This window comes from Rhinolophus hipposideros, assembly GCF_964194185.1.
Source record: "Rhinolophus hipposideros genome assembly, chromosome: 11".
Lineage (NCBI taxonomy): Eukaryota > Metazoa > Chordata > Mammalia > Chiroptera > Rhinolophidae > Rhinolophus > Rhinolophus hipposideros.
The window spans coordinates 76,268,454-76,286,073 of NC_138057.1; the positions used below are offsets into that span (position 1 = coordinate 76,268,454).

Consider the following 17,620-nt stretch of genomic DNA (forward strand, 5'->3'; position numbering starts at 1 on the left):
CTAGGAGCTCAGTAAATATTGTGGACAGAAAGAAAGCTACGCCCACCAGCGGTTGTAAGCTGCCCGGAGTGCTATGGGAGGGACGTAGCAGGTGGGGGCTGCAGAGCCCGCACGTGAGTGCCTGAGGGCGTGGGGGTGGCACAGGAGGCCATTTATTACACTTGTTCATGACTTTCATGACGTCTACTTCCTGAGTGCCCCCTAGGTACCTGACTCTGCACTAAACATTTTCCAAGTGTTTTTCTACTTTACTGAATTCTCACAGTGTCTTTTTAATGTAGATACTGTTACATTCATTTTACAGGTGAGGAAACAGAGACCCAGAGAGGCTAAGTGAATTGCCTAAGATCACACAGCTGGACGCAGAACCGGCACTTATCCCTGGTCTGATGTACTCAAACCTGTCGACATGAGAAACGTCTAAAGCTGTAGAGAATTTTTATGTTTATTTGAGCTAACTTGACGATAATTGTCAGGAAGCAAAAATCTCAAGGGACTAAGAAAATGCCCCAGAGAAGGGCAGTTGGCAGCTTATGTTTAATACATTAGCGTCAAAGGAGGAGACATCAGGAGGGTTACATGGAATCCATTGGTGCTGGATTGGGGGCGGGAGAAAGCAAAGCGGGGAAGTCTCTAGGCTTGGATAAAAAGTGAAATGGAGAGACGTGTACTTCTTATACATGTGTGGGTACAGGATAGTTAATGATGAACATTTACAGCACATAGAGATGGTATACGGGCAGCAAGATAACGATGAGGGGCTCTGTGATGTGCTCTGGCACCAGCGATTGTGCCTTCAAGGAGTCTAGAAAAGAAAATTACTCTGACATTTCGAAGGTATGATATCTTAGACGCAAAAAGACAATGGACAGGCTCACTTAAGGGAAAGATTGACCTTTGTCAAGGAAGCTGGAGGCCTAGGATGTGATGACCCACTATTAATTAAGAATTTTTATGTTCAGACCATCCTATGTGGTTAATTTCCACTTCTTAGTCTGTAGTACCTGCCATGCAGGCCCCTCCTGAGCTTGTCAGGTTTGGTATGTGGCCCCTTTTTCATCCACAAACCTTCAAACTCTTAATGACGGCACAGAAATGTATGATACTTAATCTGGTTTTTAGTAGTAAAGTATTGGCAGCACCAGTTTCTGATTTCACACTAAGTTATGCTAAAATAACAATCACAACACAAGACCAGAAGGTTCTATCTTCCCAGGGCCCCTTTGGGGGCTTCTCAGGTGAGCAGCATGGGTTTGCGTTCCACCTGCCCAGCCAGTGGGCTGCGCTGATTTCCACCGGGATGACAAAGCCGCAGTGTGGTTCTGACGGACAGCTCAGGCCTTCGGGCCAGGCAGAGAAAGGTGTTGCGGAGCCTCTGGCTGGGGCTGGGCAAAGAGGTAGAGCTGCAGTGACGTGAGTGGAAACCGCGCTGAGTTTGTGAGTGTTTGCCTGGTTTCCAACACGCCGCAGCCACACCCGGCCCAGAACAATGAGGAGGAGCCGCCCTCCTGGCTAGGGTGGGCCTGCCCGCTGCCTTTCAGGGCTGTTCACCTGTGGCAGCTGGTGACAAACACCTTTCTATGCCGGTGCCGAGGCTGGCGTGGGTCTCCGCCGTGGCTAAGAAACTGCCAGAGGCCCAGGGAGGCAACTTGACTCCAGGAAGGGGTTGCCTTCCAAAGCTTCCCAGGCAGTCTTTAAGATCAGGCAGGGAGGCTCTGTATCATGGAGTTCTGTCTCTTCCCTGGTGGAGTTCTCACGGCTTCCGGGTGGAGCTCTGTGCCCCTGGACTTGAGATCCCCAAGGCTGCCCCTTCTGTGAAATGGGGTGAGCCAACCCACCTGGTATACTAGGTCAGGAACACGGAGTGCTTCCAAAACTAGTAACGTGATAGTGGCATTATAACAAGGACAACAAAGTCAGCCTCACAGTGAGAAGCGCTGGCCGCGTGCAGTGTGTCAGCACTTCCGTTGTCTCCTTGAACCCCTCCCATCACCCCCTGAGATACTGCCATCAATAATCCCATTTCACAGAGAAGGCGCTTGTTCCGTGTCACAGAGCGGGGCTCTGACCAGGAGGTCTGCGTGCCTCACTTCTCAGCCCTGAAGCAGTCCGCTGGTTGATGGGTCCTAGCTGCCTCGGTGTCCCTGGCATGCCACACAGAACTGAGCACAGAGTGGGGAGGCAGGAGGCATGCAAACGCCATCAGAGACCGCGCTGTCTGTAAAGAACATTTCTTGCAATTGTACTATTAAAAAGTGAACCAGACCTGACAATTAACAGGTTTTTAGGTTCCCAGGCCTTTTGGATGCATGTTATCTCATTGAATCATTACAACATTCAGAGCTACTTAGTAAGTAGTATGATGCCGTTTGAGGGTGCGGAAACTGAAGCTCAGGAAGGTGACAGGTAGCTTGTTCAAGGTCACGTTGTGAGTAGTGGGACCAGTCCTGAAGCTACACGATTCTAGCTCTTCCTGATGCATTTCCATGAGGTCCGGGGTTTGGTGGGAGTGACTTGAAGCCGCCTGGGTTACAAGAAGGCGGGAATGAACAGGGCGCTGTGCTGGGTGCCTGATATACATTGTCCCGGGGAATCCCGTGAGATGGTTACAAATGGGAACATAGAAACCCAGACAGGCTAAATGTCTTTCCTAGGCGCACAATGCAGATAAGAGTCAGCGCTCACCCAGCCTAGAGCTCGGCTCAGCCTGACACCAAGGGCCGTGCTCTTTGCGCAGCCCTCAGCCTCCGAGTCATTTATTTTCCTTCAAGATTCCAACCGCCCCTCCCCCCTCATTTTTTGCTAGTTTGGCAGTTCTTAATGGGCAGTAATGAGTTTGTTTACTTTTGCTCTCTTGATATTTATTCAACTAATTGCATCCCAAGAGAAATAAGCCCCCAGCCATTTTAGACCTGGGGAAGAACTCGACTCCAGTCAAAGCTATGCTCCTCAGTTTCTTCCTATAATCAACAAAGAAAAGCAAATCCAACTGTTTGCCTTGGCTTCAAGATGAAAATAAAAACGATTCTTGAAATGGCTTTTCCACATTGTATTGTGAGGAGTTTCCATTATGCACGGGTTTCCCTCCCCACAGTGGGGCTGATGTGGCTGAGCCACGTGACGGCCTCTGCACACTGCGAGGTGGCCTCCCCAGCCAGGGCTTGCGTCCCACCCAGCCTCCAGTGGGCAGCTGTGCGTGTCCCTTCTTGGCTTGGTGCAGTGGGGCCACACACCGTGTCCACGCCCTTCTCAGCACGCAGCCTAGGCGAGGGGCCACTTTGTGGGAAGAATTGTTTTGATAAGACATAACTGTGTGTCTTACCCTGTGGCAGAAGCTGTTGGCCTGGGGCACTCGTGTGAGTTCTCCCCCCAAAGGTTAGGAATGTGAAAAGTTCAAATACTAAAAATAATAAGTACAGTCAATTATCACCAATGACCCAAGCATTCTATATATACTATCTTAATCTTCCCAACAGCCCTGGGAGGGAAGCCCTATTACTTCAGGGCTACCATGCCTGGTGGCCCAAGTTGTGCACTGTGCAACTCTAGGGAGCACAGCTCGCCTCGTTGTCCTTGCAGTTTTGTATGTTTATATTATAGCAATTTTCTAATTCCCACAAAAATGCTTTTAAGGCTAACAGCAGAGGTGACAGTTATGCCCATTTGCAGGTGAGTAAACTTGAGAGTCAAAGACCATGAGTCATTTCACCCAAAGTCACCGAGCAAAGTGCTACGATGAAGTGCAGAGCTGGTAACAGAACTCCAAAGTCTACCATTGCTGAACGTATAGAAACAAACGTGCTAAAGTGACAGGAAACTCAAGAGTGTTCTCTGCCTCCAGCCCAGGCAGGGGGAGAACAGGAGAGTTCTTGAGATCCCTCGGACTGCTGACCCCAGGGAGACCTCTGAATTAAATCCATATCTTAGGGTGATGCTTCCTCACCAGTCCAGGCTGCAGCCTTGTCTGAAGGGCTCCCAGAACCCATCTGTCTCTCCCCCGCCAGCCCTGCTCCATCGTGCCTGATCACAGGTGAAGGCAGGTAGAGTCTAGGCCAGTGGCACCGCAGGAGGCCTGAGAGGCCGGCCTCCACCAGTGAGGGAATCTGGAATTGCCTCCTGGCCCTGAGTGTGCCTGGCTGGCTCCCGACATCTGGGTTCTGGGAAGCGAGGAACCTGAGCTGTGTTTGAGTGAGTCTGGTGGACCTGAACACCGATTTGGATTGTTAAACCAACATCAGGACAGATGAGAAAATAAAAACTTAAAAGTTGACAGTTTTTCCTACCAAAGCTGGTTGAGATGTATGGCGTGCCAGTGGAGCACCCAAACCAACTGGTAATCCAGGGTGTGGGAGGAATCCAGATAAAAGAAAATTCCAGAAGAGGCCCTGGAGGGCCTAACTGACCAATAGTCTAGAAAAGGGGTTTCCAAACTTTTTTCAACAGTTTTCACCAAGGGCCGCATGCGGTAAAATACATACTCACTCGAGGTGAAGCACGTATTGCCTCACCTGGTTTATTTAAGTAAACCAAATATATTTTTGGAATTTGCTGCGGGCCAATTAACAATGGATTGTGGGCTGCATTTGGCCCGCGGGCCGCAGTTTGGACACCCCTGCTCTAGATGATAACAGCTGTCACTTCTTTGTTGTAAACTTACTCTCTCGTTGAAGAGGGGAACATGTGTTATCATTTGTCCCCCACTGAGGTGTGCTGTTTTATGGAATTGTTAATAGCACCCCCTTGATTCTCAAAAGTGCCCTGATTGGATAACAAATTACATGGTAGCCTTACCTGGGAGAAAGGTATTATTATTTGCATTTTGCAGTAGAGGAAAGGCGGGTCCAGAAAGGCCGGGTCCGTGCCTAAGGGCGCTTGGAGTAAAGGTCAGGACTGGGATTCAGCTGTCGGCTCCAAGACCCGACTTCCATCCCGATGGGCTCCCCAAGCAGTGGGAATAAAAGGTGCCTGTTTGTTTAATGGCCAGGATGCAGATCCTTCTTAGTCACTGTTGACTGAATAAGTAGAAGTGGCTTTCAGGCCAGCACAAGGGTGAGTTTTGTTGGATATTAGAAAGAGCTTCTTGATCATTCAAGTGGCGAGACCCCAAAATGGGCATCTCGGATGAGCAGTGGCATCTTTACCTTAGATCACCTGGAGGGGGACTGTGCGTCCTTGTCCGAGGTGATTCTCCGCCAGCCTGCAGGCCAGGGAGAGAACAGCCGCCTCTCCAACTGCCGGGACGTCCCCTCCCACCAGCCTAGGATCCTGTGACTCATTTCCCACCACCAGGCCACACGGGCACCCAGGGAGCCTGGAGCCAGTTCCCAGACTCTGCCAGGTCGGGTCTCATAAGACCTTCAACACACCATCTATCCATCCTCCCGGCCTTCCGTCGCCCATTATGGAGCCTTCCCAGCCACTCCCCTGTGTGTGGCTACAGCCTGGGTCCAGCCCTGTCGCTGCTGATGGGAGCACAGGTGTGAGCCAGAGAAGCAGGTAGTGTAGGATCAGACAGATTTGCGTGCGAGAGTGGCCCTGGGGGATTGAATGTGCCCGATGCCCTGGGCTCAGTGCTCCAGCCCCTGGGGAGCTGCTGGCTCAGGGAAGGGCGAGTTGTGGTCACACTGTGAGACCACAGGGTAGGGGGGATGTGGTTAGGCAGCGGGGTTTGCCAGGGGGCCAGGGGTTCTGCTGTTACTTTTTCATGGTGCGTTATTTGGGAACCATTTTGAAATTCCCCCAAAGCCGGTGCACTGAGCCCTCTGTGCCAGGAGCCTGGGCCAGCAGTGCAGAGGCGGGGACAGTCTACAGAAGCCATTTCAGAGCCCGGCTTCTGAGTTGGCTGCTGCATTTCCGGCAAGGCCTGGTGTGCTCTGGAGCCCTGGAACTAGGGAAGCTTCAGATAAGAGGGAGAAGCCAGGGGCTGGGCGGACAGCGCTGCCCAGGTGGCTTCTCGGGAAAACTGAACCTTGCCTGGAGCTGCTCTTCTGGGCCAGGCAGAGTGCTTGGCACCAGGCCTGTCATCCTGTTGGCATGGGCTTATCCTTTAAGCACTGGGACAAGCACTTTTTGTGCCTACCTCATTGATCCCAGCAACTCTAAGGCAGGGGCTATGATTGTCCCCATTTCACAGATGAGGAAATAGAAGCAGTGGATGAAGTCACTTGCTCAGGGCCACAGAGCTACCAGGTGGTGGAACTGGGCTTGGTACTAGGTCTGTTTACGCCAGAGCCAGGTCTCTTATCTGTCCGGTCCTAACTGGTCTCCCTGCCTTTGGGACAGTGCAGCACCAGGCCTGTCTTTCTAAAACTTAAACCTGGTCTTCTCAGTACGCTGCTTACAAACAGAGCCTGTGTTGTCATGCCTCCCTGCCTCGGCACAGCAGCTGTCTTCCTTTCTAAGTTGGCTGCACAAGTCCACCTCTCCGTGAAGCCATGCATCGGCAGTAAAGCCCCTCCGTCCTCCAGCTCCCAGGAGTAGCTCCTTCCATCGCAGCAACCAAGACACTGTTTGTACTCATCTGGTTGTCTACCCCCAGATTGCCAGCTTCTTAAAAGCAAGGTGAGGGCGACTCCCCCTTAGATGACCCAATAGCCAAGATGGCACCTGGGTTACTAAATAGAATTCAAGGATTTCCTCAATTGAACATATTCCTGAGCATTCTCCCTGTGCCAGCCACTATGCTGGGGGCTGGAGAACGGGCAGGAACAAAGAAGGCCCCTGCCCCCTAGGGCCCCACAGGAGGAGGGGAGACAGAGACCAGGCACTGGTCCTGCAGGGTGACCAGGGCTGTGGCGGCACTGAACCCAGCAGGGCTGGCATCAGGAGGAGCACGTGGAAGGACAGGAGGCATCCCCCAAAGAGACCTTGGCTGGACGACGCGGAGGGGATGGTGTGGTACTCCAGGCTCGAGGGGCTTGTTGGCCTGGGTCTGAGGCTTCATTCATTCATTTTCACTCCCTCACTCACTGCACAGATACTTTCTCTGCCTGGCCCTGAGTGAGTATGGAGGGCTCAGCTGTGACTAAGACATACAACCTTTCCTTCGTGGAGGTGGGAGTGGGACTAACTTGGGCAGGAGTCTGGGCATTCCTAGAATTGGGTGGGTCTTCAGGCATATCTTGGAGATAAGAACAGAGTTCATTCTGGCCTTTTCTGAGGTGATCCTGGGCCTGCCTTTCTGGAGTACGAGGCAGCAGGGAGAAGCTGAGGCCCTGGGGCTGCTGGCCCCCAGACAGGCTGATTTCACCAGAGAATAGACCTAACACAATAGCTCAACTGTAAGAGGCCTGCCTCCTCCCCCCCCCCCGCCGCCCCCACCACCAGGCACACACATGTCAACATTTCTGTGATCAGAATGTCTTAAAATGATGTGTACATGTAACGGACATTGTAATGTTTTACAGCATTTTACAACATTATAATGTAATGTTTACAATGCCCCCCCAAAGCTGTTATTAAATCAGTCATATGGCTTACAGCGGAAGTGAGGGAATTACGGTGTTGTCATAGAATCTACCCTCAGAAAGAGGTTCTGATGTGACCTATCACCAAAAACTCCAAGCTGCCAAACTCCAAAGTGAAGGGCTGAATAACCCTTCTCTTTGGGGTGTTTTATATAAATTCACAGAAAAGAAATGCTGTTCAATGAATTGATTCATTCTTGAGATTTCCACAGTGTGTTTGTCCAGGATGGCAGCAGGCTGGCGTAGAATGAGCCCAGATCTGGGTTTGAATCCCTGCTTTCTGGCCGTAGTGGAGAGACCTTGGCAGAGGTGCCTCATGCTCTGAGCCTCAGTTTCCTCATCTGTAAAGTGAGGACAGCACCCCCTCATCTTGCGGGACCCTTAGTGCCACATGCTTCCTTTTTACAAGCCTGCTGTTGTACGTCTGTGTGATTAGATTCATCTTTTCCCTCCTCCTGCTGAGCTGTGGGCGCAAACAGAGCCTCTCCCTCACCTGACTGCTGTCACTTGAGGTCATTTCGGATGAAATGAGCTGTGACTCAGAGGCCAGAGCTGAGTGTGCCTGCCTTGGGTGGTGCTGCTGTTTGTTCTAACGTAGCTACCAGGTGCCTCAGCTCCGATGGCTTCTGAGGAATTGCTCAGATGCGTCCCAGTCTAGGTCCCGAGGACCTGCACTCGGATTCTGCAGCCCTCGGCGTCTGCAAGCAGGGCTGCAGGAAATGTGTGGCTGGTGTCTCAGGCACACGGACAGATGTTTGCCCGAGGCTCTGCCCCACTGAGCTGGTGCCAGAGTTCTGTGGTGCTGACGGTGTGTGTGGGGAGGGCGGGGGAGCAGCAACGCAGAGCACCAGGTACGGGTTTCTGAAGTCAGGCGGCCTGGCTGGGAATCCCGCTGCACTCACTGACCACGTCACCACAGGCTGTGTGTGGCTGTGCTGAGGCTCGTCTGTAAGAGGGGTCGCAATAATGCCTGTTCTGTCTCAGAAGTAGGAAGCAAGTGATGCGTCCGAATCGGGTAAGCACGTGGTTTTCAGGTGGGCTGGTGCAGCATTCTGCAGGGCAGCAACCAAAACAGACTTGGCTGCTGGGGGCCATAGGCAGGGACCCAGTGACAGGGTCAGGAAAAAAGGAGTCACGACACCTTGAATGAAGCAGTAGAGTGAGGTGGGGAAAGGTACAGACTTTGGAGCCAGAATGACCAGGCATCAAGTTCCATATAATCAACTGTGTGACCTTGGACAAGCTGCTTACCCTCGCTGAGCCTTAGTTTTCTCATCTGTAAAATGGTTTGCTAAAACTAGACCCTACCTCCTAGGGTTGTGGTGAGGATGAAATGAGATGATGTATCTATGCCTTTCTTAGCCCAGTGGACACTCAAAGTCAAGTCAGAGCCTCTGCTCAGCCGGGGCTGCCCAGAGAGCACAGTGACGCGCCGTGGTTGTACAGCCCCAGAGCCCTGTGCTAGACAAGCAAATATTCAGTGTCAGCTTTTCAAAATGCTCCCAGGAGTTCAGGGAGCCCACTGAGACCTCTGGGGCCACAGGAGAGAAGCAACCGTCCTGTATTGGCTCATGTCAGAGCCACAGACAAGGCTACTGTGTGGCCAGATTTGGTGATGGGGGTGGGGTTTGGGGCAGGGCTTTTGCCTGGCATGGGTCCTCCTGCTTTGTGGACCTCCTGCAGCACAGATAGCTCACCGCCCTCAGCCCCTAAGGTCCTGGCTGGGACACCAGCTGGCAGACAAGTGGTGCCTGTGCAGGTGGCAGGATGCTGGTACTTAGGGCTGGAGCCAGACATACTAAGCTCCTTTCGTCGGTGCGTCTGCCCTCTTCCTTAGTGTGGGCTGCTAGGACCCGGACATGCCTGCAAGTTGCCCCAGACATAGCCTCCCTTCTGCTACGCGCCTCAGGCTTCTGGAGGACCCCCAGCGTGGGCAGCCTTGTGGATTTTCTGATACCCTAGCAGGATGTGTCAGGACAGAGAGAGAATCTGGGTCTCTGCTCTTCCCTCTACGATTCCGAGTGTTCTGGTTCCTAATAATCAGTAAGTAACATTCTGGGAAGGTTTGCCACACACCAGGCACTGTGCTAAGGCCTTCCCAGGCATGGCCACGTGGGGTCCTCCTAGAAAGCAGGGGAGTGTGGTGCAAGGGGATGGGTTCAAGTCCTGGGGCTGGCACGTACTAACCATGTGGCCTTGGGCACATCACTTACCTGCTGTGCCTCAGTTTCCTCACCTGCAAAATGGTGATGGATAACAGTGCTTATGTTACAGGGTGTTTGTGAGGATTCTACCAGTTGGTAAGTGCCTGGCTCGGGCTAAGTGCCATATAAGTATTAGCTGTTACTAAGAGATGGGCACTACTATTATCCCCTTTTACAGAAAAGGAAACTGAGGCTTAGAGAGACTTAGTGTTCTGCCAGAGTCATTTGGCTCATAGTGGAAGAGCTGGGATTTGAACCTAGCTCGTGATCACCACCCTACTCTGTGCATGTGGGGAGCATTGGGTGGCTTCGGAAGTGGCGTTCTCAACTTTCCTCAGAGCCCCGGTGAAAGGAGATCCTTTTCTAAGTAACCGAAATGGCCTCTGGGAGCTCTCATAATCCCTCAGCAGAGTCAATAGCTGACCCATGACACACATATCACAGAAGGAGAAGGGAGGGGTCGGAGGAATTTCTGTTTGGAAATGTTATCTAACGCTGAGCACTCTCAAAGCACTCGGAAGTGGAGCCTGCTCTGTCCCCCCTGCCTGGTGCTGGGGAAGCCCGCCTTCCCCTCCTTCCCAGCCAGGTCAAGCCTGCTGGAGACCTGCGGCGCCATCCAGTGAGAGGAGGGATCAGGTGCCCTCGGACATACCGGGAAAGCCAGGGCAGCACTTTGCCCCGAGTCACAGTGGCAGGCCCCTGGCTGGCGCATCCCTTCCAGCGCTGGAGCCCTTCGCCCCCTCCTCCCGGCTGAGGGTGTGAGCACAGGCTGCTCAGCTCCCGGCAACTTTATGAACAAGGGCTCCCAGCTCCCACGGACAGCGTTTGCTTTTGCCTGGGTGTCCTCGCTAGCTGGGGTACAGACGAACCCCAAACTTCAAAACGACTTCCTGAGTCCCGGGCTACCCCGGCTGTTCTGTGACTCCTTTGGTCCGCTGCCCCCTCCAGCACACACCTCCACACGGCACACACTCGTGCACACACGCCAGCGCCAAGCTGTGCCCAGAGCCACTGCCGTCACCCAAAGGCTCTTTGTCTGAGGAGGAGAGTGGGGCTTACTGATGAAGCCTCGGAACCCCAGCCCATGAGCTCATGCCCCGAATGCTACCCTCTGCCCAAATGTCCACAGGTCCTGCCCCGGCAAATGCTCGTTGGCTCCAAGTGAAAGCAGGAGTGACTCCCTCTGGGATCCAGCTGTACACATGCCCCCAGCTGGAGGGATCAGGGGTCTTGAGCCCCAGGCCATGGGGCCAGCTGCTACCTCTCGCCCCCTGTCCCTCAGTGCCACACAGCTGGCCCCTTACCTCTTCCCTCCTGCTTGGCTCCCAGGGCAGCTCCTCACATGCTTCCTTCCCCTCGACCGTCAGCAGGGCAGCCTGTCCATGGCCTCCAGGAGGGGTCCCGGGGTCGCAGGCCGGCCTGGCCACCGAGCAGCTCTGCCTCACTGGCCTCTGCTGGCTCTGCTCTGCCTGCACAGCAGGGCTCGGAGGGGCTGGGCCGGGGGTTCCTCCAGGACTGCTCACAACCTGCCTTTTCTTGTGGTGGGGGCCGGCGGCTGCCTCAGGGTCATGCTCTGCAGGTCGGGACTCAGGCTCCTCCGTCCTCAGGCGGTCTGCAGCAGCCTCATTTGAACTCCCAACTCCTTTGTGGAGCCTTTACATGCCGCCGGAGGAAACTGTGAGCACAGCCTGACCCTGGTTGGCTGCAGGCACTTCTCTCCACCCACCAGTGCAAGAGGATCCCCCAGGCCCCAGAAAGGCTTCGGGCCTCCCCTCAGCCCCAGACAGAGGCGGGCCGCCCGGTGATGTCACACTTGCTCCAGCCCCAGCTGGCCTGGCCCCTCCCGCCGCAGCCCGCTTTGGCAGCCTCGGAGGGCCCCCTCCTTCCTTGGCACGCGCAGCCTGGCCAGCTCTGCTCCCTGGCCCGCCCGCTCCCCGAAGCCCGGGCAGCTCCTAGACAGCTTCCTCCTCTGACTCAGGTAATGGCTTTAGATCTGCTCCAGCTGTGCAGGCAACGGATGTGCGCGGGCAGCAGAGAGCCTGGTCCACCTCGCTTACTCCCCACGCCCCATAGAGCCCCAGGTGGGCAGGCAGGCAGCCCCCCCACGCACATGGCCTTCCTGGAGGCCTTACTCCCATCTTTAAACCCTGGGGAAGGAGACCAAGGCTATCTGAACAAAGGCCAGCAACATCTGCTGTGACAGTTACCGGGGGGCAGGAGCCTGGGAGAGTGGAAATGCCACAAGCTGCATGTGAGGTGGCCCTGGAGAAATGCTCCGTCACTTCCCACCTGAGTGGCCTAGATTGCGTAGTCACTTCACCTCTCTGGGCATCCCTTCCGTGCCTCAGCAAATGAGCTAATACAAGTGATCTACCTCCAAGTGCAGTGGCGGGGGTTCTGTGAGGTCACTCGGGAAAGTGACCTCACTTGGTAGGGGGCTAGGACGCCTCAGGGGTCTGAAATCAGACTCTGGGGTCAGGTGGGCCAGGGGTTGCTGTGACCTCCCCGCCCCTGTCCCTGTCAGGCTCTTCAAGGAACAAGTAATGTGGTCTATCAGAGTTCTCAGCAGTCTGTCACGAAGGTGGGGCTTGTGAATGTGTGTAGAGTCAAAGCAAGAAGGGAAAAGATAGCCCTGGACCCACAAAGGAAGCAGTCGTACAGGAGGGAGGAGGGCGAGGGAAGCAGCCAGGCCCAAGAGCGCCCCTTTGCCCTGGACAACAGCTATGTGAAATGTTGGTGGTCACTCTTCTTTCCTTTTTAAAAAAAAATCAGTGATGATGATGGTGGTGACACTGATGTTTGGGTACAAATTGGGAGAGACTTTATAATGGGGTTCTCCCCACTCCTAGGCACAGTGTATCATGTCCTTGGTCCCTGGGCAGACCCGTCCATCATGGCCCCCTCCTTTCTTTGGCTGCTCTTATCTTTGCAGGGAGCAAACCTTACTTGTTGCCACAGTTTCTTTCAGCCTGCTCAGACCTTCTCCCCTTCCTGTTTGTCAGTCCCCTTTCCCTTTTTAGAAGGTGGCTCTTTGCCAAAAGACCCCAGTATGTTATAGGTCACAACATTAGCCAGACTGCTGGACTGGACAGAAAACCTCCCATATTTCCTGTGGGAGTGAAGATGCCCACCTGCAGTGGATTCTCCAAAGGGCCTGGAGGGTCCCCGGGGGACCGTGGTAGAGCCATTGGTATTCTGGCAGGCTGGGGGCTCAAGACGAGGAGAAGCACGTGGGCTGAGGCTGAATTCTCTCTGAGCTGCGCCCTTGACAGCCTGCAGGCTGGCATATAGCCTTCATTTTTCTTCTTCCTCCTCTCTGTGTCTGTCTTCTCCAGGATGTGTTTTTTGGGAACCTGCTCTGAGCCAATACCAGGAAGCCAAAGTCCCTGTCCTCACAGAGCTTCCAGTCTGGAGGGGAGACAGACAGTTAGACAGACTGGGGTACATGAGAAGTGCTGGCACTAAGGAATGTCTAAGCCGGAGGCCTAGTGAAGCCCGGGCAGGGCAGTCAAGACAGGCTCCCAGCCGAAACCTGAGTGACAGGTCAGAATTAGCAGCTGGTGAGGTTGGTGAGAGCGTGGTCCTGGCTGAGACAAGCGTGTGAAGACCGTGTGCAGGACTGCATTTTCCAAGATGGCCCCCACAGTGTCTCCTGGTCCACAGTGAGACCTTGCCACTCCTCCCACTGGGACTCTACCCACTCCCCTTGAATCTGGGTGTGTTTGTGACTTACTTGTAACCAACAGAATGTGGTGGGAAGTGACACCACCTAACTTCCAAGGCTGGGTGAGAACAGGCAGTGCAGTTTCTGTCTTGTTCACGGGGACAGTCTTTAGGAGCCCTGAACCAAGCTGGAGCCTGAGAAGTCCAGCTATCCAGAAGCTGCCATGCAGAGGCCATGTATAGTACAGGTTCCAGAGGACAGCCAGCATCAAGCCCTAGATGTGTGAGGAGAGATGCCCCTTGATGGTTCCAGCCCCTAGCCATCGAGAGCCTTCCTGCTGAGGCCCTAGACCTCAGGAGCGGAAATAAGCCATTCCGCTGCCCCATTGCACAGGGGAACTCCTAACCATGGAATCCATGAGGGTATGAAAGTGGTTGTTTTAGGCTGCTAAGTGTGGGGTGGTAATTTGTTACACAGCAGTAGTAACTGGAGCAGACGTGAGGCAAAGCAGCTGCAGGGAGTTCTTCCCAGGAGCTGAGAGAAATGCCTGTGGCTAAGGAGAGGGGAGCCAAGAGGCCTTCTAACAGGTAGGACTGTATCCCAAAGGTAGTCATGAGCCCCTGAACGTGTTTAAGCAAGACAGTGTTCAGACACACTTTTATTTTTAAAAGCCCCATTTGAGTGGAGCCTGGATTAGTGGGAGCTCAGACCAGTCATCCAGAGCTGGTGGGAGATGGTCGCAGCCATCCTAGTAAGAGCGGCAGTTGAAGGCAGTGAGACTCACTGGGCAGAGGGGGGTTCCCGGGACTTCCCCCCCTCTGGGAATAGGTGCAGCCCAAGACCCTTGAAAACAAATTTGCTTTCACAATTCCAAGTTCCTAGGATCCCGTGAAGTAGGTGAGGGTCGGCAAGGGGCACCAGGGTGGCCTTGCCTGTCCATCTCTGCATATAGCCTTTGCCCGTTCGGTGGCCTTGGACAGTCGAGAATGTTGCTGGGAAGCTTGAGCTGTGGAGTCACATTCTAGTTCTATCCTCAGTAGCTCTGAGCCTCACTTTCCTCATCTGTAAAATGGATATAATACCAGGATTTACCTCACAGGGCTGTTGTGAAAATTAAATAACATGGGACCCATTAAGTGTAACACACAGTGGCTAGTGCATTGTAAGAGCTCAGTAGATGTTGGCTGTAGTCACTTCTGTTGCCTCTGTCACTTGGCTGTGAGTTCCCCGAGCACTGGCGTGTGTGGGCCTGGCCCGTGGACAGCTCCTCTTTGTACAGCCCGGTGCAGTGGAGCGAACACACGCGTGAGACTTGAGCAGGTGAGGAGCTGTGGCTCCGAGTCCAACAGACCTGGGCTCAAGTCCCACCCCTGTCACTACCCTGGGCAACTTTCTGATTCTCTTACAGACTTTGTTTCCTCATTGAACAAAAACGAATGATGACACTCACTCTTTGGGGTTAGTGTGAGGGTGAAGATGGCACTTGGCACAACGCCTGGCACTCAGCACTCAGAAGTTGCTCAGGAAATGTGTGCTGTTGCCGCTGCTCTTCCTGCTCCCAACCCCTCCTCACTCTTACCCAGAACATCCTGGTCAGGCTTCCACCCTGAGGGGTCCTGGATTGTGGAATCCCCCTCCCCCACACCTCCTGGGGGAGTACTGTTCCCACATTTCCACCAGCTATTGGACCAAGGTGTCATGTGACTAAAGCATGTGAGGAGAAGAGAATCTTCGTTTTTCTTTTTTAGAGTTTTTATCAGGATGAAAAATATGTGATGTTTCCATGGTGGCAGAATACAAACCATCTTAATTGTGTCCCACAGTTTGTATAAATTATTTCATGTGTTTTCGTGTCTTATCGCTTTCCTGACAGTTACAACATTTTTTCTTTTGGGGAATGTTGAGATACTGCGTGTGTGGCAGGTGTGTAGAGTGTCTGGATAGTGTGTGTTACAATCGGGGATGCTGGGACCGGAGCTTTGCTGTTATCTTGCAACCTCAGAGTCTCACCAGCATTTCAAGCTTCACATATCCCAGATTGACTTTTTTTTCCCTTTCAGAACTTTTAAAATGCCATTCCGTTGTCTTCTGGCCTACGTTGTTTCTGCTGAGAAGTCAGCTGTCTTTCTTATTGTTGTTCCTATGTCCATAGTGGGTCTTTTCCTCTCTAACTTTTAAAATTTCTCCTTATCTTTGATTTGTAGTAGTTTAATTGTATTGTGACCAGATGTGGTTTTCTTTGTATTTGTTCTGTGGGGATGGGGATTCACTGAGCTTCTTAGATCTATGCGCTGATGTTTCTCACTGAATTTGGAAATGTGGGGAAAATTTTTGGTCATTATTCCTTCAAATATGTTTTTCTGCCCAATTCTCTCCTCCAGCCCCTTCTGGAATTCCATTTACACACTAGGTGTTGTCCCACTGGTTACTGAAACTCCGTGTATTTATTTATTTTTATCTTTTTTTTCCACCCTGTTCTTGAGTTTGGATCATTTCTACTACCTATCTTCAAGTTTGCTGATCCTTTCCTCTACAAAATCTATTAATTTCATCCAAAATGTGTTTTATGTCAGGTACTGTATTTTTTGGCCCTAGAATTTACACTTGGTTAACTTTTATAGGTCCCATTTCTCTTCTAAGATTCTCTATCTGTTTGTTTATTCTATCCCTCATTTCCTGAGAATCCTGTCTATGCAGTCAGACAATTAAGTTCGTGAACTTACCTCATACCTCACTGCTGAATATCACTACAGTCACCTTTGAAGTACTCCTTTTGGGAAGCTATTCATCAATACCAGTGCCTAGTCCACCTTCCAAGCAATTTTGGAACTCTTTTTCTGGAATGGCCATCAGAGCTATAGTCGTATTACCCTTGATGTTTTGAATGCCATCAAAATGTCTTCTTTTCAATATTTCCTTTATCTCTGGGTAAAGAAAGAAGTCACTGGAGGCCAGATCAGGTGAGGAGGGTGGGTGTTCCAATACAGTTATTTGTTTACTGGCTAAAAACTCCCTCGCAGACAGTGCCGTGTGAGCTGGTGTATTGTGATGAATAAGCCATGAATTGTTGGCGAAAAGTTCAGGTCATTTTTGTCTAACTTTCTCACACAGCCTTTTCAGCATTTTGAAATAGTAAACTTGGTTAACTGTTTGTCCATTTGGTACAAATTCATAATGAATAATCCCTCTGATATCAAAAAAGGTGAGCAACATCGTTTTGACTCTTGATTTGGACTGATGGAACTTTTTCGGTCATGGAGAATTGGCTGACTTCCATTGTGCACTTTTGACGCTTTGTTTCAGTGCCATATTGGGACACACATGTTTCATCAGCAGTGATAACACAGTCCAAAACATTGTCTTGCCTCCAAAAGGGTCTTGGCAAACTTGGACTCTTCTTTGCTTTTGTTCATTGGTGAGCCATTTTTGCACACATCTTCGGGACCATTTTTTCACACACCTTTTTCATGCCAAGATTTTAAGTTAAGATGTTCCTGTTTCTCTATCGATGTTTACTAGGTCTGCTATGCTTCTCACAGTCGGCCAACAATTTTGACACACAACTTGACAGATTTTTGCAATGTTTTTGTCAGTTCTGCTCGTTACTAGCCACCCTGACCTCTTTTTATCAGTGACTCGTTCTCTCCCCTCAGAAAAATGTTTAATCCATTTGTACACTGCCATTTTCTTCATAGTTTTATCCCCATAAACTTGGACTAACATGTCCCTGATTTCACTTTCACTCCTGCCAAGTTTAACAGGAAATTTAATGTTTGTTCGTTGTTGTAATTCAAGCTCAGACATTCTCGCGATGACACACAAAAACATGCCACAAAAATAATGAACGCCACTCAGCAAGACACCACCACATGTCGACACGAACAGTGCTGTAAGACACTGATAGACCAAGGTTATGGAACCTTACTGAGTTCTTTGTACAGTGCTGCTAGTGTAAGCACACGGTGGCAAGTTTGTGAACGTAAGTGTCAGACCTCGTATGCGTATTTATAACAGTCATTTTAAAGTCCTTGTTTACTAATTCCAACATCAGGTTCATCAGTGGGTCTCATTTTATTGACTATTATTTCTCTTGATATATGTCACATTTTCCTGCTTCTTCTGATGTCTATATATTTTTAATTGTATACTGGACATTTTGGATGAGCCATTGAAAAGACTGCATGTTTTGTCTTCCTCTAAAGATGTTGTGTTTTGTTCTAGCAGGTTATTAAATTGCTAGAAAATCTGCTTGATCTTGTGGGGCTTGGTTTTTAGGTTTTGTTCAG

General features: G+C 51.6%; 2 protein-coding genes across 9 annotated transcripts in view; one reads left to right on the top strand and one right to left on the bottom strand.

The window, feature by feature from the left end:
- ANGPTL2 (angiopoietin like 2) overlaps positions 1 to 11,422 on the bottom strand; it is a 34,815-nt gene extending 23,393 nt beyond the window's left edge. The window contains exon 1 of one of the 2 annotated variants that reach the window (XM_081067253.1): positions 10,975 to 11,422. The gene's annotated coding sequence lies outside the window, so the exon portion shown is untranslated. The remainder of the gene's footprint in view (positions 1 to 10,974) is intronic. The other variant, XM_081067254.1, reaches the window with a different exon arrangement.
- Positions 1 to 17,620, top strand: part of RALGPS1 (Ral GEF with PH domain and SH3 binding motif 1) — a 246,640-nt gene that overhangs the window by 149,921 nt on the left and 79,099 nt on the right. The window lies entirely within an intron of this gene.